This window comes from Dipodomys spectabilis, unplaced genomic scaffold, assembly GCF_019054845.1.
Source record: "Dipodomys spectabilis isolate Male_0828 unplaced genomic scaffold, ASM1905484v1 ptg000309l, whole genome shotgun sequence".
In the NCBI taxonomy this organism is placed as follows: domain Eukaryota; kingdom Metazoa; phylum Chordata; class Mammalia; order Rodentia; family Heteromyidae; genus Dipodomys; species Dipodomys spectabilis.
Window position 1 is genome coordinate 3,355,389 of NW_024870986.1, and position 23,975 is coordinate 3,379,363.

General features: G+C 44.7%; 1 long non-coding RNA gene across 1 annotated transcript; it reads left to right on the forward strand.

Annotated features, from left to right (window-relative positions):
- The first annotated feature begins 2,268 nt into the window (after positions 1-2,268).
- LOC122127726 lies at positions 2,269-12,199 on the forward strand. Its single transcript, XR_006151263.1, has 3 exons — positions 2,269-2,301; positions 7,781-7,783; positions 12,134-12,199. It is a non-coding gene; the product is annotated as an uncharacterized LOC122127726 (long non-coding RNA).
- Positions 12,200-23,975: the final 11,776 nt, after the last annotated feature.

The window sequence follows — 23,975 nt, forward strand, 5'->3', positions numbered from 1 at the left end:
CTAGACCAAGTGTGATAGAGCCTTTGACCCAGCTACACTGCTATTAAGAGTCCTGGCATATTGGATTCACCATTGACCACCTATCTATTGTCCACTGCAGGATGCCTGTGCAGTACATCCTTGGGGACTGGGACTTTCCAGTGCTCAATCTGAAGTTGACATCCCCCACCCTATTCTTTCCTCCACCAGAGACAGAAGTAAGCTGGCCACTAGCACAGGGCAGCCAGGGAATGAGGGTGGGAGTAAGGACCCTTGTTTCCCCAGAATTCCTCTAGGGGGCACTAAGACCCCGTGATTGCTATTCTCAGAGGCAGAGATGGGTCTCTTTGCTGGCTCAGCCTTTAGTCTAAATGGCAGATCTGGGATTCAGAGAGGGCAGACTGAACGTGGGGCAGGTTTGGATAGAGGCTGGTTGGAAAACCAGAGGCACTGGTCTGTGAGCAGGGTTGTTTCTTTGAGAATACTCACACCCCAGGAAAATTCCTGGGATAGATCATCCCTATTCTTCTTCCTGAGAGAGAGACTTGGTACCCTTGAGTCTACTGACCTTGGCCGAGAAATCCTTTCATTCCCACATCCTGTGGTTGGATAATTAGACCTCACCTCCCTACCCAGTATAGAGGCAGGACAGTGAAAGATCTTGAGTCTTTGATAAGGCCAGGGGATCCTGAATATGCGATGGTACTTGAACATCCTAACTTGGTGCATGGTAAGTTCCATCTAAGATTACCATAATGTAGGACATAGAATCTAGAGAATCACAGCAGGATGGGGTCTGTTCTGGGAGTCTTGAGTACTATGTGTGAGCTTTCAGCTCCCGTATACCCACCTGCTTCCCTTTTTTGGGTGGGTTTTTGCTAGAAAAACTTGAAACTAGGAAGTGGGTCCTATCCCTTGTCATTTATATTCAAAGCTAGCGCTCTACCATTTGAGCCACAGCTCCACTTCCAACATGTTTGGGCATTTATAATTGGAGATAAAGAGTTCTCATGGACTTTGTTGCCAAGGGTGGCTTCCAACTGAAGTCCTCAGATCTCAGTCTCCTGAGGGGATAGGATGACAGGCATGGAAAAGTATGTTTGGCTGGGTGGCACTAGCTCTTGACTGTCATCCTAGGTACTCAGGAGGTGAGATCTGAGGATCAGTGGTCAAAGCCAGCCTGGGCAAGAAAAACTCTGAAGCTCTTATCTCCAACGAACCGCCAGATAAACAGAAGTGGTGTTGTGTTGTGACTTAAGTAGTAGAGTGCTCGCCTTGATCTGGAATGCTCAGGGACAGCACCCAGACCTAGGGTTCAAGCCCCACAACTGAAAAAAGAAAGAAAATAAAACATATTTGCCTGCAAAGGATGGTCCAGGTGTGCAAGGGATGAAGAGGGGGGTGCTGTGGTTTGGAGACCAGGTGCTCACCCCACTGTACAGACATTTCTAAGATCTCCCCAAGATTACCCCAACTTGAACCCACTGCTTCAAGAGGACATGGCTTGTGTCAGGCAGTGAGTGGGTGAATGGGTGCAGGGCTAGGATTGCTGTGTCTGTTTTTTCTCCAATAAAGGATGGATTTGGATGCTTGGTGACAAAGTCTGAAGTGAAGTGTTGCAAGGAGTTTGTGGCCTTATGAGATGGTTTTCCTCTGTGTATGTAAAGGTGGCTGAAACCGGAAGTCGCCAGTGGCTCACAACTGTCATCCTAGCTACTCAGAAGACTGAGATGTGAAGACCATGGTTCAGAGCCAGCTTGGGCAGAAAAATCTGTGAGACTTGATGTCCAATGGACCACCAGAGAACAGGAAGTGGTGCTGTGGATTAAATGGGAGAGTGCTTACCTTCAGCTGAAAATCTGAGGGACAGTGACCTGGCCCAGAGTTCAGACCCCATGAGCAACAACAAAAAAAGAGGTGGCTAAGTTTTCTACATAGCAGTGTGTACGGTATGAAATGCCATGCTGGTCTATGAGCCATTCCAGATATGTGAGAGGCTCAATGTTTTGTCTACAGTGGGTCTGAGGTCGGTAGTGCCACCTTCTTGTGGGTGGGATGTGATCCTAATGGAATGAGTTCGTAGTTTTGTTCTCAGGGACTGCTGAAGCCTTGAGCTGTCCCTGTGTGTGTGTGTGTGTGTGTGTGTGTGTGTGTGTCTGTGTGTGTGTGTCTATGTGTCTGTGTGGGTCTGCGTCTTTGTCTGTGTCTGTGTCTGTGTCTTTGTGTGTTTGGAAGTAGAAGAACTGGGCCTTGAATTCAGGCCATAGGTATTGTTCCTGACTTTCTGAGCTCAAAGCTAGTGCTCTGACACTTGAGCCACAGGTTCATCTCTATCTATTTGGTAGTTCACTGAGGATAAGAGCCTCAGAGCCTTTCCTGCATGGGCTGGCTTTGAACTGTGATCCTCAGACCACAGCCTCCTGAGTAGGTAGGATGACATACATGAAACATCTGTGCCGGATTTGTGTGTGTGTGTGTGTGTGTGTGTGTGTGTGTGTGTAGAAGTGGGTTGCAACAAGGAGCGCTGGACCCTTTGGTAACTTCTAACTGCTATCTTTGGGTGGGTGCATGAATGTTGTGTCTTAGGTTTGGGGGCCTGGAAGGGTGAAAGGCTTAAATTATAAGACCAAGGGATCTGTGTTCCCGGGAGCTGTCCACTCCCTTGTCCCTGGTTGATGGCAGAGGGAGCTTGGAAGGACCTGGGAGTGGGGCCTGCATGGAGTGGCTCCCCAGAGGGACAGAGAGCATGGCCAGCACTTATTCAGGATGCCAGCTCTGTTAGTATGGAGCATACTGGATGGGCCAAACTCTGGGTCTTCTCATCATGAGGTCTGATGGGTGAGGCCAACCCTATTTTAAATCTTGACCTATCATCTTCAGATCTCAGCCTCCTGAGTAGCTAGGATTATAGGCATGAGCCTCTGGCACTAGGCCTCTGATTCTTTTTGGTATATTAGGGATTGAACTCAAGGCCTTAGGCTTGCCAGTCAGGTATTCTACCATGAAAGCCAAGCCTTTCTGTCTTGGGCATTTCTGAGATAGACACTAAATATATGCTCAGGCTGGGCTGGATCACGATCCTCCTGTGATAAGTGTGGGCCACCATGACTGGTTCTCTGTATCGGGATGCTAGACAGGTAGCACCACGTTTAGTCATCAGTTTAGATGGATTGTCCCAAACTCTTAGTCCACAGCAGCTGATTCTTGACCAGAGTTGAAGCTCGGGGCCTTACCATCGGACCTCAGTATCCTCCTGGGACAGTTGTGAGGAATCAAGGGATCAATATAGGGGGATCACTGGGGCAGGGCCAGGCATAGAAGGAGTGGTTGCTAGATATGGTTCTTCAAATTCTGTGAACATATGACAGGAAGATACCCTGCAAGGGCTCAGATGTGGCCTGTTATTTATCATGCAACAGGTATGAGATTATGAAACAAAACATGGCTCTCTTTCATCCTTACCCTATCTGCATGTGGAAGGGGATCCTTCACTGTGTTCAGTTTTGCAGCTGGATAAAATGAGGCACGAAGAAGCTGGGTGACCTATTCATGACACCCAGTTACAGGAAGCTCAGCCTGACTTCTCTGCCATTCTCCCTATGACAATGGCTGCTATTCAGTCCACTTATTGTGGTGGAAAGTCCACTTCTTTCAGTCCTGGGGCTTGAACTCTGGGCCTGGGCGCTGTCCCCAAACTCCTCAGTTCAAGGCAGGTGCTCTACCACTTGAGTCCCCAGCACCACTTCTGGATTTCTGGTGGTTCTTTGGAGATAAGAGTATCACAGACCGTTCCTGCCTGCCTGGCTAAAAACCATGATCCTGATATGTCAGTTTCCTGTATAGCATTATGCCTGTGCCACTGGCATCAGGCATAAGTGGAATTCTTCCTTTCTTAATTTCTTTCTTTCTTTCTTTCTTTCTTTCTTTCTTTCTTTCTTTCTTTCTTTCTTTCTTTCTTTCTTTCTTTCTTTCTTTCTTTCTTTCTTTCTTTCTTTCTTTCTTTCTTTCCTTCCTTCCTTCCTTCCTTCCTTGCTCCTTCCTTCCTTCCTTCCCTCCTTCCTTCCTTCCTTCCCTCCTTCCTTCCTTCCTTCCTTCCTTCCTTCCTTCCTTCCTTCCTTCCTTTCTTTCTTTCTTTCTTTCTTTCTTTCTTTCTTTCTTTCTTTCTTTCTTTCTTTCTTTCTTTCTTTCTTTCTTTCTTTCTTTCTTTCTTTCTTTCTTTCTTTCTTTCTTTCTTTCTTTCTTTCTTTCTTTCTTTCTTTCTTTCTTTCTTTCGTTCTTTCTTTCGTTCTTTCTTTCGTTCTTTCTTTCGTTCTTTCTTTCTTTTTCTCTCTCTCTCCCTCTCCGTCTCTGTCTCTGTCTCTGTCTCTCTGTCTCTGTCTCTGTCTCTCTCTCTCGCTCTTTCAGAAACTGGTTGAATGTGTCCTGGAGGAGGTGGCTCAGTGTCTCCATGTGTCTGGGACCCACGGTAACCCTCTAATTCTGGAGGTGGGCTGTGGGTCAGGAGCTGTCTTGCTCAGCCTGTTGAATTAACTCCCTGAGGTCTGCCACTCTGTGCCCGGGCCTTCCTCTGAGTACTTCCACACTACCCTCTGCTAAGAGAGTTAAAGGAAAGTGGATGAGGAGGTATCGTGTTGTCCAACCACCTAGCATGATCCTGGACCTCTGATCCTCACCGCCATCTATCTGGCCAGACCCCGGTTATAAGAAAATGAATTCACTCTATGTCTACTTCGCTTTGCTGGGGTGTGTCATTTCAGGTAGGGGGGCGTGGTGCAGAGGAAAGACTCCAGACCTGACAGCTCTTGAGGTACCTTTTTTCTTGTGACAGAGCCAAGTCATTGCTGTGGATAAGGAAGTAGCTGCCATCAAACTGATCAGGAACAATGCTAAAAGGTACGTAGGTGGGCTGTTGAAGTATCAAACCCACCCATGATTACTTCCCACTCACAATAAGGGGGGGGGTGTGCAGTGCAGGTGGCTGGCACTGGCCCTAGAGGAAAATAAATGGATGGTGGCGTTCACGTGCTGGTGGCTGCCACCCATCATCCTGGCTATTTGGGAGGCTGAGGCTGAGGTCTGATGGTCATGACTAAGAGCCAGCCCAGGCAGCAAAGTCTGTGATATTCTTATCTCCCAAAAACCACCTCCCCCCACCAGAAAAAAAGCCAGATGTGGTTCTGTGGTTCAAGTGGTAGTGCCTCAGCCTTGAATGAAAGAAGCTCAGGGACGACACCGAGGCCCTGAATCCAAGTCCTAGGGCTCAGAAAAAAAATAATACAATAAATGAATAGTGGGCACCTGTTATCTTACTACTAAAAAAATGGATTCAGTCTTCTCTTTGGTACTTGTCGCCAAAAGTAAGGGGCTTCTTTGATGCTCCACTAAACCTCCCCTTCTCTCCATTAGCTCTCCAGGCTTCAGTTTCAGGATAGAATTCAGATCATCCCACTCAATGTGACCTTACATACCTTCCCCTAAACACCTTCCTTGGGGTGAGGATTCTGGATGTACTCACCACTGGGAGGATGAGGCACTGCAGAGATAGGGGTAGGTATCCCCGAAACTCACACACACACGCACACACACACACACACACACACCTAGGCCAACACAGACTAGCCTTTTTCAAAGGCACCTTATCTCCTTGTATTAACTGACCTAGCAGAGGAACTTGATCCTTGTAAATGACTATTTTAACTATGGCTTGCTTGTTGGCATGAGATAAACAAAGAAAGGGTCTGGTGCCCATCACCTCTGGCTCAGGTACACGTCTGACTCCCTGGCTACTTAGGAGGCAAATATCTGAGGATCAAAGATCAAAGCCAGCCATAAGGTGGAAAGCTGGTGAGAATCTACTCTCCATAGAACCACCAAAAAGTTAGAAGTGGAGTTGTGGCTCAAGTTGTGGAGCACCAGCCTTGAGCATGAAAACTCAGAGAGACCACTCCCAGAACATGAATTCAAGCCCACACACAAAAATGGCCCCATCTTTTCATCCCCAGACTGCCTGGGCCATGAGTGCCCTCTCACAGTGTGTGATACAGCACTGGTCCTAGGTAGTGTATCAGAGCCTTCAGAAATTGGATGGTGGAAGCCAGGCATACTCCTTCGTGTGCTCTTAACCCACACCAGCTGGAAGACAGAGCATGACAAAGCAGGCAGCCTGCAGAGCAGAGAAGATCTTGCTCTGTCAGGGCGATTGGAGCAGGCTTTTTAGAGGCAGCACTTGAAAGGGGGTCTTTCTTAACAAAGAGGATCTGACAGGAAGCACAGAGTGCAAAGACGCTGTAGATAAATTACAACATAGTTGAGCATGTTTATTTCCAGCCAGGGCTGCTGGTGAGAAACTCAATATTGATGTGAAATAGTATCCCGAGGCAGGCCCGAGGGTTCACAGAGGAACAGCTATCCAGGGTTGGGATTGTGTCTTAGCAGTAGTGGGCTTGCCTAGTACACAGGTAACCCTGGGTTCAATTCCTAGGTCCCACATACACAGAAAAAGCCAGAAGCGGCACCATGGCTCAGGTGGAAGAGTGCTTGCCTCTGTCAGAAGAAGCTTCTAGACATTGCCCAGGCCCTGAGGTCACGCCTCAGGACTGTGAAAATAAAATAGCACTCAGATAGACCTTGGTGACAGGTGGTTGGCTATGCCCTGTAGCTCTTAGTAAATCCATCCATGCTTAGTGTCTCCTTCTTTGACAGAGGGGAGCTGGATATTCCTTCTGCCCTGGACACCCCTGGAGGTGGTTATCAGCAACCCTCCCAATCTTCCACCGCGGAAATGGCCCCAGAAATCCTCAGGTACAAGTTGGATGGAGTTCGGGGGATACAGGGCAAACCCCTAAAGTCCTACTGGGTCTGACCTGTCACAGAGGACCAGTCCATCCAGAGCAGGCAGATGGGAGCTTAGAGAGGGGTTGAGATGTGGAGGAAGCTCTTTAATGCCCATGGCCCTAACCAGATTCCAAGCCTTTCTTTGCTTTCTGTGAGGGAGATAGAGGAGTGTCTAGGTGGTAGTGTATAGAGGAGGACTAGATGGAAATTCGAAAGACTGAGACACCGTAAGCCTTGTGCTGGTGGCTCACGCCTGTCATCCTGGCTACTCGGGAGGCTGAGACTCATTTCCCAGCCCAGGCAGGAAAGTCCCATGAGAGTGTCATCCCCAATCTCCAAACAGAAATGGCACCATGGCTCAAAAGGTACAGATCTGGCCTTGAGCAAAAATCATCATCAGGGACAGTTCCCAAGCCCTGAGTTCAAGCCCTTCATCAAAAACAACAATAACAAAAACCAGAAAGACAACCTTGCTTGCAAGTGATGGTGAAGCAATGGGGGTTCTGTCGTTGGGAGACCAGATGCTAGCCTAAGTGTACAGAAATTTCTAAAAACTCTCCAGGTTTGACCCAGTGTGAAGTCACAGCAGGGTGGGCGTTGCCTTACCAACAACTCCAGAAGTCCTGGCCTGTCTTAGGCATGGAGTGGGCTAATGGGAGCAGGGATGGGTGGGTATTGTCAATTATATTCTCTTCATCCATGGAAATATAGTTTTGGATGCTAGTGTCAAAGTCTGAAGTGAAGGGTTGCATGTGGTTTGTAGCCTGACAAGTTGGGTTTCACCTGGCTATAAGAAGGTAACTAAAGCCGGGTGCTGTTGGTGGCTCACAACTGTCATCCTAGCTACTCAGGAGGCTGAGATCTGAGGCTTGCAGTACAAAGCCAGCTTTGGTAGGAAAGTCTGTGAGATTTTTATCTCCAATGAACCACCAGAAAACCAGAGGTAGTGCTGTGCCTCCAGTGGTAGAGCGTGCACTTTCAGCTGAAGAGCTGAGGGACTGTGTGCAGGCCCATAGTTCAAACCCTATGACCGACAACCAAAAATAAGGTGGATGAGTTTTCTGCATAGAGTTGTGTACAGTAGGAAATGCCATGCTGTGTTATGAGCCATTCCAGACGTGTGAGAGGCTGAGATTTGTCTACAGTTGGTCTGAGGATGGTAGTGCCATCTACTCAGGGTTTGGCATGTTCTGGTGCTCAGGGCCTGATGAGGCCTTGGGCTACCCTTATGTGTGTGTGTGTGTGTGTGTGTATGTGTGTGTGTGTGTGTTTCCCTCATCTTTCTCTGTCCCCTTCCTGGGTGCCTGTCTTCCTCTTCCTGACCTTGGATCTTGCCCCTCTTCCATTACAACCTTGCCTTTAGCCCCCAGGCAGGGTCTACAATGAGTCCTAAATTGCCAGAGACCTGTATAGTCCAGCTTTTCATTGGGGCCCAAGTCCGGCTGTCCATATCTTTGGCCACCTCCATGGGATTCTGTGTCAGCAGGGCCAGCTGGCATAGGTTCTCCCTTACCTCTGGAAGGGTGGGGTTCAGTCATGTGATGTCTTTTCCTTTTCCTCAGCTGGGCCTCTGGCTGCATGTCCCTCCCAGCAGCTGGCAGTGGAGTGGGGGAAGGGTGGTTGCCAGTGGCTCTGACCAACTTGAGCTTGATAGCTGAATGAAGGCTGCCCAAACAAGAAGGATCTTGGGCTGCATAGAGGTGAGGCCCAGGTGGCTTGGAAGTATCTGTTGTTGTCTAGGAAATGTCAACAAACTTTATCACAGCCAAGTCTATCTCCCAGCCCCAGCTTGACCTCTCAGTTCCTTCTACACGATTCTGGATACCCAGAATACAGAGGCACAGACATAAGATTCCAGGGCCAGGGAACTGGGGGATGAGAGACTGGTATGGCCAGTATCTCAGTGTTCTGGGGCATTAGCCTTGACCTGGTTATGCCTTCCTTGCGTAAGTTCACTTCTTAACCCATGGCTGGCCACACACCGGCCATTTGTGGAAGTGCTATGGAAATGGCAAGAGCAAAAGTGAGATCTAGTATGACCAAAATCTGGATTTATGGTCTGTGGGGGTGGGGAAGGTAAAGGGTGTATATTAAAAAAAAAAATCTCAGAGCTGGAACTCAGGGCCTAGGCACTGTCCCTGAGCTAACTCTCTACCACTTATATCACAGATCACTTTTCACCTTTTTTAGTAGTTAGTGGAGAGAAGAGTCTCACAGACTTTCCTGCTTGGGCTGGGTTCAAGCTGCCATTCTAAGAGCTAAGCCTCTTGAGTCGCTGGAATTGCTGGTATGAGCAATTGGCTCCAATTAAGGATGGTAGTGGATGCATGTGCTTGCGTGCATGTTTGCGTGCATGTGCGCATGCATGTGTGCATGTGTGCATGTGTGTGCGTGTGTGTGTGTGTGTGTGTGTGTGTGTGTGTGTGTGTGTATTTACCAGGACTTGATCTCAGAGCCTAGGGGATATCCTTTAGCTTGTTTGCACAAGGTTGGTGCTGTACCACTTGAACTAGGGTATCTCTGCTTCCCAGCTTTTGGTGATTCATTGGAGAGAAGAGTCTGCCCAGGCTAGCTTTGAATCTTGATTGATCCTCAGGTGTCAGCCGTGAGTAGCTAAGATTATAGGCATGAGCCACTGGTACCCAGTTGCAAGGATGTCTTTTCATATGCTCTTCTGTTCTAACAGCTGTCTACTTCCCCTGGCCTAGATCTCTGACCTCCACTTCAGCTCCCAGCATCCCGTGACTGTGTGGAGAACATAAACCTCTAACCTAATCCCATTTCTTTGTACTCAAGGGAGGGTATGTTTCTTCTGTAGCCTGGGGAAGGAGGGTAGCTGTAGATGGGCGCTCGGCTGGGGGAGAGGTAGTCTGTTTCAGCCAAGAAGGAAAGTGTGGCCAGATGCTAATAGCTCATGCCCTCCTAGTCCAAGCTCCTCAGGAGTCTGAGATCTGAGGATTGCCATTCAGAGGCAGCCCAGCTAGAAAAGTCTGTGAGACTCTCCTCTGCAACTAGCCACCGAAAAGCTGGAAGAAAAGCTGTGGCTCAAGTGGTAGAGTGCTAGCCCTGAATGAAAAAGTTGAGGCACAGAGTTCAGGCCCTGAGTTCAAGCCCTAGTACCAAGATGTGTGCAAGTGTGTGCATGCATACATACACACACAGACACACACAGACACACACACACAGAAGATGGTGGTAATGATGAGCTCAGCTACAAAACTGGGGGCACTCCTGAGGCATAGTCATAGTAAACTCTCAAGGCAGATCAAGTAGTTTTTCCCTAAGTCATTCTTGGGCTGAGGGGTCTGGGTCATGGCAGTAAGTTCCATGGAACCTGCCCCTCTATCCATGCACAGGGCCACAGGACCAAGGGAAGCCACTATGAATGCTCATTTGTAGTCAGCCCATGATTGCTCCGAGTACTGGTGAGGAAAGTAAGGCTCCGAGCCCTGTGACTCCTGGGATAGAGACTGCTACCAGCAGCAGCCTGCTGGCTGTGGATACCTGAGACTACAAGTCTTTCATGAGCCCAACTCAACACCTGCCAAATGTGTGCCTGACAGATTCACACTCTTGTGATACTCGAGTGAGTGGGCATTACCTGCTGTGCCATCTTGCAGCTCCTGCCCCTTCTGGCCCAGAACTTTGGTCTGAGGTCGATTTATTGCTCAGATCCAAAGTGCAGCCATGACAGATGCCATTCTGATGAAGAGATTAATGACCTCCGTGCTCAAGGCTCGAACCTTCTCTGATACTGTGGCCTGCTCTGTAGGCAAAGGCCTCCAAAGAGGCTGCTCTCAAGACTTGTAGGACACCTAGACATTGGGAGACACTCAGTGGCCCACTGGAAAGTACTCCGCCTAGATCCACAGAGTGAGGTCCAAGCAGGCCAGGTGTTGGTCATGGGACTTGAACTCTGGGCCTGGGGCCTGTCCCCCAGAGGTTTGGCTTGCCACTTGAGGCACAACACCAATTCTGGTTTTCTGAAGGTTCCTTGAAGATCAGAGTCTCCCAGACTTTCCTGCCTAGGCTGGCTTTGAACCATGATCCTCACATCTCAGCCTCCTGGGGAGCTAGGAGGACAGGTGTGAGCCACCAGTGCCGGCTGATCTGGCCTTACACCACAGTAGACTAGGAGCTTCTGAAAGCTTTTCTTTATTTTTTTAGGTGCAAGTACTGGGGCTTGAACTCAGGGGTTAGGCTCTGGTCCCTTAATTTTTTCCCTCAATTTTAGCACTCTGCCAATTGAGCCAAAGCTCCATTTCTGGCTTTTGGTAGTTCATCGGCAAGTAGAGTCTCACTAACTTTCCTCCCCTGAGCTGGCTTGACCCACAATCTCTATCTCAGTCTCCTGAGGAGCTAGGATTTACAGGGGTTGAGCCACTGGTGGCATTGGGCTAGAAGCTTTTCTTAAGCAAAAGTTCTTCCCTGCATTTGCCCTGACTTCTCCATGCAAAGGAGGTCTGAGGGTCAGGAGCTGTGAAAAATAAGCTTCCAGCCACAGGAAATGTCAGGTGTCTCTGGTAAAAAGCCAACTGATCTTCTCCCTGGGCCCCATTCTGGGACCCCACCCTCTGCCCTACCTGTGACTCAAATATAAACCTTGACCCAGCCTTGAATGTCCTACCAGACTTGTCTGAAGCCACAGAACCTTCATTCCACCCACACCATCTGCTCTAAAGCACACCTCAGTACCTTTGCCCATGCTGTACCTTCTGCCTGAGGCCCTCTGTCCTGAATCCACATCTTAGAACTCCTGTGGAATTTTGGCATTGGATATATCACCTCGTTGAGCAAGTCTTTCCTTCCCTTCTACCTCTTTTTTTTAATATTGAGTTTCTAGAGATGGAACTTGTGCTGGCTGATTGGCAAATGCTCTATCGTGTGTGTGTGTGTGTGTGTGTGCGCGCACACATGTGTGTGCCAGTCCTGGGGTTTGAATTCATGGCCTGGATGCTATCCAATCCCTGAGCTTTTGTGCTCAAGGCTAGTGCTCTACTACTGAACCACAGCTATAAGTCTGGCTTTTTGGGTGTTTAATTGGAGAAAAGTGTCTCATATAGACTTTCTTGCTTGCAATTGGGATCATCATATCTCAGCCTCCTGCGTAGCTAAGATTACAGGGGTGAGCCACCAGCACCCGTCCTCTACTCTACCTCTTATCTATAACTTCAGCCCTCCTCTGAGTCCCAGAGCAAAAGATCACACCTGGATGAATTTTTTTCTTTTTTGTCAGTCTTGGGGATTGACCTCAGGGTCTCGGCATAATCCTGAGCTACATTTGCTCATGGCTATCTTTCTATCACTTAAGCCACAGTAGCACTTTTGGCTTTTTCTGTTTCTGTGGTACTGAGCAATCAAACTCAAACCCAGGGTTTGTACATGCGGGCTAGGGAAGCACTCTAGCACTAATCTCCAATCTCAGCCCAAGGCTCCCTTCTAACAGGAGTTATGAGGGTGGGGTTTATTGGCTTACCCCCTTTGGTGTAGAAATCTCTATTTCATATCTTTGCCATGATTTGGGACCAGACTGTGACTCGTCAATGAGGAATGATAAATGAGTGATAGCCACAGGCCCCAGAAGTCTAGCCTCACATCCTACAGAAGGATAGAGAATATGGAGCCAGAACCTTTGACAACTCCTACAGCCTAGGAACTGTGCTTTCCCTGGAGACAGTGGCTGGCTGCATGGTGTCCTGATGGGACACCTCGGCCAGAATATAAGGCTTCAGTTCTTAAATGGCAGAGATGGATGCTTTGTTCATGTTGCCCGCTCAGACTTTGTACTCTCTGAGGGCTTGTCCCAGATTGCCCAGGTTGGGGGGCTGGGCATGGGCAACCTGCTGAATGCCTATTGTCCATACCCAGATACATGGAGTTATTGCCTCCTTTTTTTTATTTTTGGCAGGTCCAGGGTTTTACTATGAGCCAAGGTTCTGTCCCTGAGCACCTTTTGCTCAAGAGTAGTGCTCTGCCCTTGAGCCACAGCCCCATGCATGGTTTTATTTTCCCCTGTGATCTCTTTGAAAGAAGAGTGTCATGGACTTTCCCACCCTGGCTGAATTCAAATTGGCATTCTCTACATCTTGGCCTCCTGAGGAGCTAGGATTACAGGTAGGAGCCACTGGCACCTTGCTTACTTTTCTTCTTCTTTTTCTTTTTTTTAATGGTAACAATCTGAAGTCTTCACGGTGTCATTCCAATGGTTTGCATTATAATTAAACGACCCAGGCCTGGAGTTTGAATGCTAGGACAGCCATCCACAAAAGGAAGGAGAGCCTGACAAACTTATTCCTGTTCATGTGAATGCTTATGGAGTGTTATTAATGTAACAATAAATGTGCAGTGGATTCATGACCCTATTTTAGAATGCCACACAAAAATTATTGGGTTTATGTTTTCCATTCTAGCACCATGGTATAGTTAAGGATATTGATTAATTTTTAATTAATATTTTTATAAGTATTCAACCCGGATACTTCATTAAATGGAGGCAAAATTTATTAACTAATAATTGGTAATAACATATATAATTTTATATCCTCACAGTCCCACTCTCTGTATATGTATATATATGTATGTATGTTTATGTCTATCTCTCTATCTACTTCAATCTACATATTTATCAAAATATACATATATATATATGTATATATATATATGGGGCACTACTTTGTCTTGATCACAGGTCCTCAGAACTTCCTGGCCGCTCAGTTTTCAGGAGGCTGGTCTGCTAAGACTGTAACCCTATTTATGGATTGGGCATTGTAGGCTGTGAGATGAAATCCCAGCATGGCCAAAAATGTATTCATGGAGTAAGAAGCCAATTTTGACACATTATTTTCCTTCTCTGTGAAAGTCCTTGGTCTCAGTATGATGTATAATCCATATGCAACTATATCCTATGTGATATGATGTAATAAAAGAAATGTTACATGTGTATATACTAAATACTAAATAAATAAGGGTAATAAATGTCATATGAACTAACCCATGTATGTAAACAGATCTCATATATTAATATTAGTTTTTCCAGTGCTGGTGCTTCAATTGAGGCTCTGGGAACTGGTCTGAATTTCTTGTCTTCAAGGATGCTGAGCCTTTCCTCTTCACCCAGACCCTGAGTGCAAATCCCAGGCCTACTAGAAAAATGGTGCAAATTCCAAACCAGGGCCTTATTACTATTATTATTATTATTATTATGGCTAAGCACGGGGCTTGAACTCAGGTCTTGGCATCTTTGCCACAGTTGGTGGTGGCATCCTAGGACCCGAGTTCAAATCTCGGGGTTGAAAAAGAAATAAAAAACTGTAAAGGAGAAGCCTAAAACTGAGAAATTCAAGGAGGTAGTTTTCCTTTTTTTTCCCTTTGTATTGTGAACCATCCTGGGTCTAAACGACAAGGCCCAGAAAGCATACATTATCTTGCATTGCTGATGTTTGGCGGGGTATTAGGGAAGCCATAGCCAAAACCAGCAACTTAGGCCTGGAGGTCGAATGCCAGGACTGACACTAATGAATGGAGATTCTCAGAAATCTATTCCCATATACAAATGGAATGTTATAAAATTAAAAATTAAATTAGTAGTTAGTATACGATATTATAAAATTATACACAATTATAAAATATTGACTAATTTTCAATTAATACTTTATTATTTATTCAATCATGATACTTAAAAATGGAAGGAATAATTTAATTGCCAATAATCGGTATTAATATTGTATATGCAATTTCATAATATTCAGACATCTCTCTTTTGTTTTATACATATACATCTATTTGTCTATCTACCAATCTATACATTTATCTGTTCATACAATTGTCACTCCTGGGGCTTAATGATAGAATGTACACCTAGTAAGTACAAAGCCCTGCATTCGATTCCTCACTACTGTGTACACAAAAAAAATCCAGAAGTCATGCTGTCACCCAAGCAGTCAAGCACTAGCATTGAGCATAAAAACTAAAGGACTGTGTCTAGACCCTTACTCAAGAGCCAGGACTGGCACCAAAAAAAAAAAGATAGAATGTTCTAACTGCAACAATGTAAGTATAGTACTACAAATACCTCATCACAAGTATAGGACTACAAATACCTCATCACAGAGCAAGCTGGGAGTCTGGTGCTGACAGCTGCCATCTAACCTGACAAAATGTCCCATGATACTATTATCTTATATTCACCACTTAGAAACTTGAAGTGGAAGCTGGGCATCGGTGACTCATGCCTGTCATCCTAGCTAATCAGGAGGCTGAGACATGAGGATCATGGTGCAAATCTAGCCTGGCCAGGAGATTCCTTGAGATGCTTATCTCCAATGAACCACCAGAAAGCCTGAAGGGGCGCTGTAGCTCAAGTGGTAGAGTGCTAGACTTGAGCGGAAGAGCTCAGAGACAGCACCGAGGCCCAGACTTGAACTCCTCCAACTTACAAGAAAGAAGGAAATCTGAAGTGGAGTGCTGGGAACTTGTGTTTAGGGTAGAGTGCTTTGCATGTATGCAACCCTGGGTTTGAATCCTAAGTAACACATCCCTAGAAAAAAAGTCTGAAATGGCTCTCTGGCTCAAGTGCTATACTTTAGCAGGTGAAACAGGTACAATGCTCGTGTCCTGAGTTCAAGCTCCAGGATTAGTGTATACACACACACACACACACACACACACACTCACACACACACACACACACACACACAAACACAGAGCAGAAGTAAAGTTGTGACACAAAATGGTAAAGCACCTGGATTCTGCTCTGAGCTCATGGACATCATCCTGGCCCTGTGTTCAACCCCAAAAACTAGCCAACCAAGGCCTGACTAGGAGAGGACAAAGGTTTCAAAACCTGATAAGCTTCACCAGACCTAGATGACAGGAAGCATTGTGATTTTGCACAAGTGCTTAGATTTAGCAAACTTCCAGAATCTTAGGGAGGCACCCCAATTGACAATCAGGAATCTTTTCATTAGGTTCAGCTCCCTAGTTGTCTGCCAGAACTCGAATTAATCGAAGCAGTTTGTTTCAACATTGGAACATAGTCTCACAAAGACAGGACAAGTGCAGGGAACTTGGCTTGTCAAAGGAGGTGGCACAATTGAAGGCTTCCTGTCAAAACAGAGCACTGGGGAGAGAGTTAGCTTGGGGTACAAAGAGGCCTTTTTCTCCTGGCCTTCAGAGCCCATCCACACTCATCCTCACTAATCGCCCCCAATAAATTGTTTGCTACACAGCTGTACAGGAGTGAAACTTTTTGGCTGCCTGTTCCAACAGTGAGGCCGGCTTTCTCCAGCAGCCTGGGGTGCGCAGAAACCCTCAGGATACCCTGGGAACAGTGAGGGGAGCCCAGGAACATGCACTGTCTTGAAAACACTGTCTGTGCTATGAAATCATTCTATTCAAAGCAAATTTCCTAGCTGTGTGACTTTCTTCATAGTGGCCATGGATGTTCACCGATAGAAATACATGCATACACACACAGACACATAGAGTTAATGGCTCTTTTTTGTGGCTTTTTAATGGCTTTTTGTAATGCCTTTTTTTTTTGAGGCTTGAACTGTGAGCCTAGACATTGTCCCTGAGCTCCTTTTGCTGAAGGAAGCACTTTATTGTCTTAAACCATGATTACCCTAGGCTGGGGTACAGCATTTACACCCACAGATGATACGGGGATCCTAGGACCCAAGTTCAACTCCCAGCACTGGCAAAAATACATCAATCCAAAAAAAAAAAAAAAAAAAGAAACAGAGGAAGAAAAATCCAAGAAGTTTTACACAACCATTTTACCACTTTTTCCTTGGCACTGTGACCAACCTGGGTCTCAATGACTTGGCTGGAAAATTGTATGGCACCTTGCATGGCCTAAGGCTTGTGGGCTGTTAGTGAAGCCTGAGCCCAACAGAGACACCTAGGCCCTGAGTTCCATGATCCTGGGACTGCCACCTACACACAGCTGAAGATCCTAGGAGACTCGTTCTTATCTATAGGAACATTAATAGAATGTTTGACATATACTACTTAATTACTAATTGGCTAGTCTTTCTATTATAAGATTGTATGCAATAAATATAAGTCATTGATTAATTTAATTAGTACCTTATTAAGTCTTCCACCATGAGTAATTAATGGAGGTATAGTATTAGAACTAATAATTGGTAGTAATAGAATATATAAAAATAAGATATAGACAGACATCACTTTATATAGAGTTATACACTAGAATCTACATAAATGTCTGTCTCTCTATATATATGCATTTATTTATAGATGAATATACATATGTAAATACACACACAGCAATCTACACATCTATCTGTTTATGTATTGGCCACTCCTAGGCATTGATCTCAGGTCCTGAAATTTGCTCACCAACTTCACTTGCATCAGACTGTTGTGCTAACATTAACCCATTCATGAAGTGGGCCTTCTAGGCCTGGAGTTCAAATCACAGAACTGCCAAAAACTTAATCCTGGTGGAAGAAGCCAATTGTCTCACTTGTTTTCCTCATCAGTGAAAGTCCTGGGTTTCAGGAATGATGTATAATACATAGACAAATCTATGTCTTATGTAATAGGATGTAAAAAACGTTATCTGTGTAATCATACTCATTAAATAGTAAAAATAAATAAAACACAAAATAAAATGAATAACTACACTAACCACAATATGCAGTAAACGTGCATGTAAATATAAATCATGTATTTAAAATGTATACGAATATTATTTTTTTTGGAATGCTAGGACTTGAATTCAGGCCCTGAGAACAGGCTTGATTTTCTTGTCCTCCAGCACAGTGAGCTTCCCGTTCCCCTACAATGCTGCAGATTTACCCAGACCCGGAGTTCAAAATCCAGGCCTGGCAGAAAAAAAATGGCGTGACTTCCAAGCCAAGGATCCTCATAATTTTTTAAATATTTTTAATGTATGTATGTATGTATTTATTTATTTTTGTTTTGTCAAGCACAGGGCTTGAACTCAAGTAGTGGCAACTGTGACTCAGCTTTGATCAGTCTAGGCTGGGGTGCAGCCACTATACCCACAGCTGAACGTGAGTTCCTGGGCCCCAAAGACTGACAGGAATAAAAATGAAAAGACAGATATAAATCCGGCAACTTGCAGATGGCTCCGGTTTTACATTTGCTTTCTTTGCAAGGTAACCATCCTGGATTTGAATGACGGCTCAAAATTGTTTGTAACCTGGCATTTCTGAAGTTTGGCGGGCTACCAGGGAAGCCATAGGCCAACATGGCAACATAAGCCCTGTGTTAGAAGCCCGTTCCTGTCCCCTACCAATGGAGGGAAATCCTAAGAGTCTCATCCCTATTCATAGGAATACTGATGGAATGTTATGAATGTCAAGGTTGAATTAGTTGTTCCTGAAAGATACTACTATAAAATTAAACAGAGTGATTTTAGGAGGCCAATGGATTTTAATGAATATTTTCTGTCACATTAAAAGAATACTTTTAATTCCATGGATGTAATAGTTTCAGGACAGTGGTTGATTCAATTTAAAATTCATTAAGGATGGAAACAGTCATATTAATTACATGGAGGTATAATAAATACCCAAGAGTTGGTAAGAATGTAGTCTATATAACTGATGAATGTATAGAAACCTCTTGGACTCTATAAAGATCTATATTTATTTTTTTTTTTTCAGGGCTTTTTTTTTGTGAGAATACCTTACAGAGGAGTTACAATTACATGGTCAAGATAACGAGTACATTTCGTATCAAGCATTGTTGCCTCCTCTTTGTTTCCCTTCCCATCCCTTCCCATACTACTCTTCTCCCCCTACCAGGTTCTCCCCCCCCCCCCACCAAAGTTGTAAAGTTCATTTTACAACATAATGAATTGTACATTTCATTGTGGCAATGGGTCCACCTGTATTCCTTCCCATCCACAAATTATACCCACATCAAATACAGTGAAAATAGGGGTTATACCGTGGGGGAGGGACATACAATGCAACGTAGAAATAATCTTATAAATATGTTAGAAACAATTGCATGAAAGGCAAAAACAAAAACAAAAAAATTTCAATACTTATCTTGAGGTTCATTCCCCTAACATCAACTTATCTGACCGTTTCTGCTTGACTCAGACATATACTTCTTATTGCAATAAAGCAGCCATGGGACCTATGTATATTTGGGTCTAGCTTACTTCACTTAATATAATTTTTTCCAAGTGTTTCCATTTCCTAACAAATTTGGCAATGTCATTCTTTCTGATGGAGACATAGAATTCCATTGTGTATATATACCACATTTTCCTGATCCATTCATCTACTGATGGGCATCTAAGTTGGTTCCATATCTTAGCTATGGTAAATAATGAGGCAAAATCATAGTTGTGCTGGTAGTTTCAGTATGGTCTTGTTTGTGATCATTTGGGTAAATGCCCGAAAGTAGGATTGCTCAGTCATAGGGGAGTTTTATGTGGAATCTTTTGAGGAACCTCTATACTGCTTTGTATACTACCATCTGCATGTCAATCTGTTCTTATTTTGTCAACCCCTAGGGCTCGATCTCAGTGCTGGAAACTGCTTGTCAGCTCCATCTGTCCCATGTTGGCCAAGCTGACACTCATCCATTCATAAATTAGGCCTTGTAGGCTGTGAGTTCAAATGCCAGCACTCACAAAAATTAAAGCAGGAGTAAGAAGCCCAGGGTAACACATGTTTTCCTTTTCTGTGAACGTCCTGGGTGTCAAGTGTGAAGTTTCATACATAGGCAAATCTATATCCTATGTAATAAATGTGGTAAATATTCCATGTCAATAAAATAAATGGTAACTAAATGAATAAAACAAAAAATTGAATGATTAACGACAATAAGCGCAATATTGAGTCAACATACAGGGCTCGATCTCATGGCCTGGGAACTGCCTGACAGATGAATTGGCTAGAGGCTGCTGTGCTGACAGCCACCCATTCATGAACTGAGCCTTCTAGGCTCTGAGTCAAGATCCTATCAATGCCAAAAATATAATCATGGAGTAAGAAGCTGAGCGGGACCCATGTTTTCCTTTTCTTTGAAAGTGCTCAGTGTCAGGTAGGACGTATAATTCGGGTAAAAATCTATATACTATGTAATAGGATGTCATAAAGGTAAGAAATGTCATAGGTGGAATAATTGTCACTAAAATGAATGAAAAACACATTGAATTAGTAGTGAATCATTCTGGGATAAAATTGTATGCACTAATTATAGGTGCATTAAGTTTAATTAATATTTTATTAAGCATTAACAGAATAAAAATTACATGGAGATATAATTAAATACCTAATAATTGAAAGTAACACATGATGCATAATTTAACTATATATAGACATCTATCTCATTCTATAAAATATGTAATTTTATGTATGGATGTATGTACATATATGATAATAACAGGATATAGAGTAATTATTAATTAATGATTTATTAATTGTTCAACTGAAACATATCATTAAATGGAGACATAATTTAATACCTAAAAATTGTTAGTAATATTATCTATAATTAAATAATATACAGACATCTCTCTGTGTATATAATATTTATATACAGCAATCTCTATGTATACCTTGTTCAGTCCTGGTTTCAGTTGTTGAGTGCTCACCTAGCAAGCACCAAGCCCTTGGATCGATTCCTCTGTGCCACATAAACAGAATACCAGGAAGTTCTGAGGTCTTTCAATCAATTGAGTGCTAGCCTGGAGTACAAATGCTTAGGGACAGTGTCTAAGGCCTTACTCAAGCCATAGGACTGCTGCCACAAAACGGTAGATTGTTCTAACTGCAACTATACAAAGACAGAAATTCAAATACCTCATCACAGAGCAAGCTAGGAGTCCGGTGCTGACAGCTGCTACCTAACCTGACTTAGCCAGAAGTAAATGCTGCAACCCAGCTCCATGGAACCAGACACAATTGGCTTACCCAGATCATCCTAGCTGTTCAGGGGCTTTAAAACCCAGTCCTGGAAGGAATTCTACGGAACTCTTTAAAATGTGGCTCCAAGTGGTAGAGCTCTAGCCTTGAGCAAATGTTATTAGAGTATAATCTCCATGTTTTGAGTTCAAGCCTTATGCCTAACCCCCCCAAAAGAAAACCCACTGCAATAAACCATTAGATGTGAACTTGTGTGGTTTGTGAAATGTTCCTCAAAGAATGGTGATACTGATGAAAGCACCCTCATTCTAATAACAGCTTGTGGAATAGAGCTATGTGCTGAGTCCTTCATAAGGTGCTCTGTGCTAAGTCCTGCACCTGGTGCTATGTACTGAGTCCTTCACAGGGTGCAGTGTGCTGAGTCCTGCATTCGGTGCTGTGTGCTGGGTCTTTCACAGGATGCTGTGTGTTGAGTCATGCAAAGAGTGCCATGTGCTGTGTCCTTCACAAGTGCATTCTTTCATCAGGTCTTTGTAAGAGCACTACAACTGAGATGATTATGCAGACAAGAATATTGAGGCTCAAATATGTGTCCATGGCAGGGACAAAATTATGTATTACTGAAGACTAGTGAGTTGTCTTCTGCAGACAATTGGTTTTTTTTTCTTTCTTTTTTTTCACAGTCATGAACCTTGAACTTGGGGCCTAGTTACTGACCCTTACCTTTTGGGCACATGGCTAGCACGCCACCACATGGAGCCAAGGACCCCCTTGCAGGAGAGTGCCACCTAGGGGTTGATAGCTGAGGACTGTCATCCCGCCTTCTTAAGAAGCTCAGATCTGAGCACCTGGGTTTCAAACTATCCCAGACACAAAAGGTCCCATGAGACTATTATCTCCAATTCACCACTAAGAAACCTGAAGTTGAAGCTGGGTGCTTGTCGCTCTTACCTGTCATGCTAGCTTATCAGGAGGATGAGATATGAGTGTCATGGTTCAAAGCTAGCCTGGGGAGGAAAGACTTTGAGACACTTAGCCCCAATGGACCCCCAGAAAACATGAAGTGGCGCTTTCGCTCAAGTGGTAGGGCACAAGACTTGAGCTGAAGAGCTCAGGGATAGCACCCAGGCCCAGACTTCAACTCCTACAACCAACAACAACAAAAAAGACAGAAACAAACTAACAAACCTGAATTAAAGGGCTGCAATGTGGAGTGCTTTGGAACTATGAAACCCTGGGCTTTATTTCTCAGGACCACAACACTAGAAAAAGGCTGCAGTGGCTCTGTGGCTCAATCGGGAGAGGGCTAACCTTGTACAAGAGAAACTAGGTACAGTGCTGAGTTCCAGCTCCAGGACGGGTGTATTCGCAATCAAACAGATACACACACACAAACACACACACACACACACACACACACACACACGAACACACAAACACAGACCAGAAGTGAAGTCGTGACACAAAATGGTAATGCCTTTGGCTTCTGCACTGAGCTCATGGTAGCACCCAGGCCCTGTGTTCAACCCCCAAACCTAGCCACCCAGGCCCTAACTAGGAGAGGTCAAAAGTTTCACTATCTGATGAGCTTCACCAGCCCTAGATGACAGGAAGCTTTGAGATATCTGACATGTGCTTGGATTTCCCAAGCTTCCAGAAACCTAGAAAAGGTGTCATAGGCCCATCATCTCCAACAATGAAATATTTCATTAGGTTCAGTGCCCTAGTTGTCTGCCAGAAGGTCTCCTGAATTATATTGAGCACTGTATCTGAACACCAGAAATAGTCTCACAAAGGCAGGATAAGTGCACAGGACTTGGCCTGCCATGGGAAGTGGCACAAATGAAGGCTTCCAGTCAAAACAGGGCACTAGGGAGAGAGATCGCTTGGGATACAAAGAGGCCTTTTTCTCCTGGCCTTCAAAGCCTGCTCACACTCCTCATCAATAACTGATGCAGATGGAATTGTTTGTTAAACAGCTGAACAGGAGTGAGGCCATTTGTCTGCATATCCAGATAATGAGAGAGACTTCTTCCAGCAGGCCTGGGATTCAGAGAAACAATGAGAGAAACTTCTTCCAGCAGGCCTGGGATGCAGAGAAACCCTCAGGCTACACTGGGAACAGTGAGGTGAGCCCCAGAACATGCACTGTCATGAAAGCACTCTCTGTGTTATGAAATCATTGAATTGAAAACACATTTTTCTAGATTGGTGCAATTCATAATAGCTACTCTGGAGATTCACTATAGGAATACGTCCATATACACAGAGATATGGAGGTACAAGTTCTTTTCGAGGGGGCAGGACCTGGGGTTGAACTATGAACCTAGGCATTGTCCCTGAGCTCCTTTTGCTCAAGGGTATTGCATTAACCATGAATCACAGCCCCACTTTTGGGTTTTTCTGTGATCTCTTAGAAATAACAGTGTCATGGATTTTCCTATGCTGGCTGGATTGAAACTCAGATTCTATACATCTCAGCTTCATGAGGAGCTGGGATTATAGTCATTCTCCACTGGCTCTTGCCTTTCTTTTCTTCTTCGTTTTTTAATCTGTACAATCTGACTTCTTAACAAGGTCCTTACAGTGGTTTGAATTTATAAGTAAGCTATTCCAATGTCCTTTATAGCTGCTTTCTCTGAGAAGGATTTTCTCTCGTCATCTTCTCTTCTGGTCACAGGTTTGAAGCCAAAAGTAAGAAATGGGTATCACAGGATTTGGCAGCTAATGTCCACATTACTTGCCAGTTCTGTCACTTAGCATTGAGATGCAGTGAATTTACTCTCTACGGATGAGAGAACCGAAAGCTGGAGCAATCCTCATACTGTCCACATTGCTCCTTTTTCCTATAAAATGATCTAATAATTCTGAATGTTGTGTATCTCCAATATTAATTATCTAGAACACACTAGAAGCATCTTCATGTTTCTGTTTTTCTCTAGTACATCCCGAGATTTAGACTAAGGCTTTGTGTGGAGGGGTTTCTCAGTGTATCCCTGAGAAAGCTGCTTGCAGTCTCCTGGGGAGATCACAATTTAAAGTCAGCCCGAGCAAGAAAGTCTGTGGGATTCTTATTACCAATAAACCACCAGAAAACCAGAAGTGGAACAGTGTCCCAGAGGGTAAAGCTCCAGCTTTGAGAGAAAAAGCCGAACAGGAGGCACATGCCAGACCAGGCAAGAAAGCCTGGGAGGCATTTATGTCCAATTAACGACCAGATGGCTGGAAGTGGAGCTATGGTGGTGGTAAAGCCTCAGCCTTGTACGAAACAGCTGAAGAATGCAT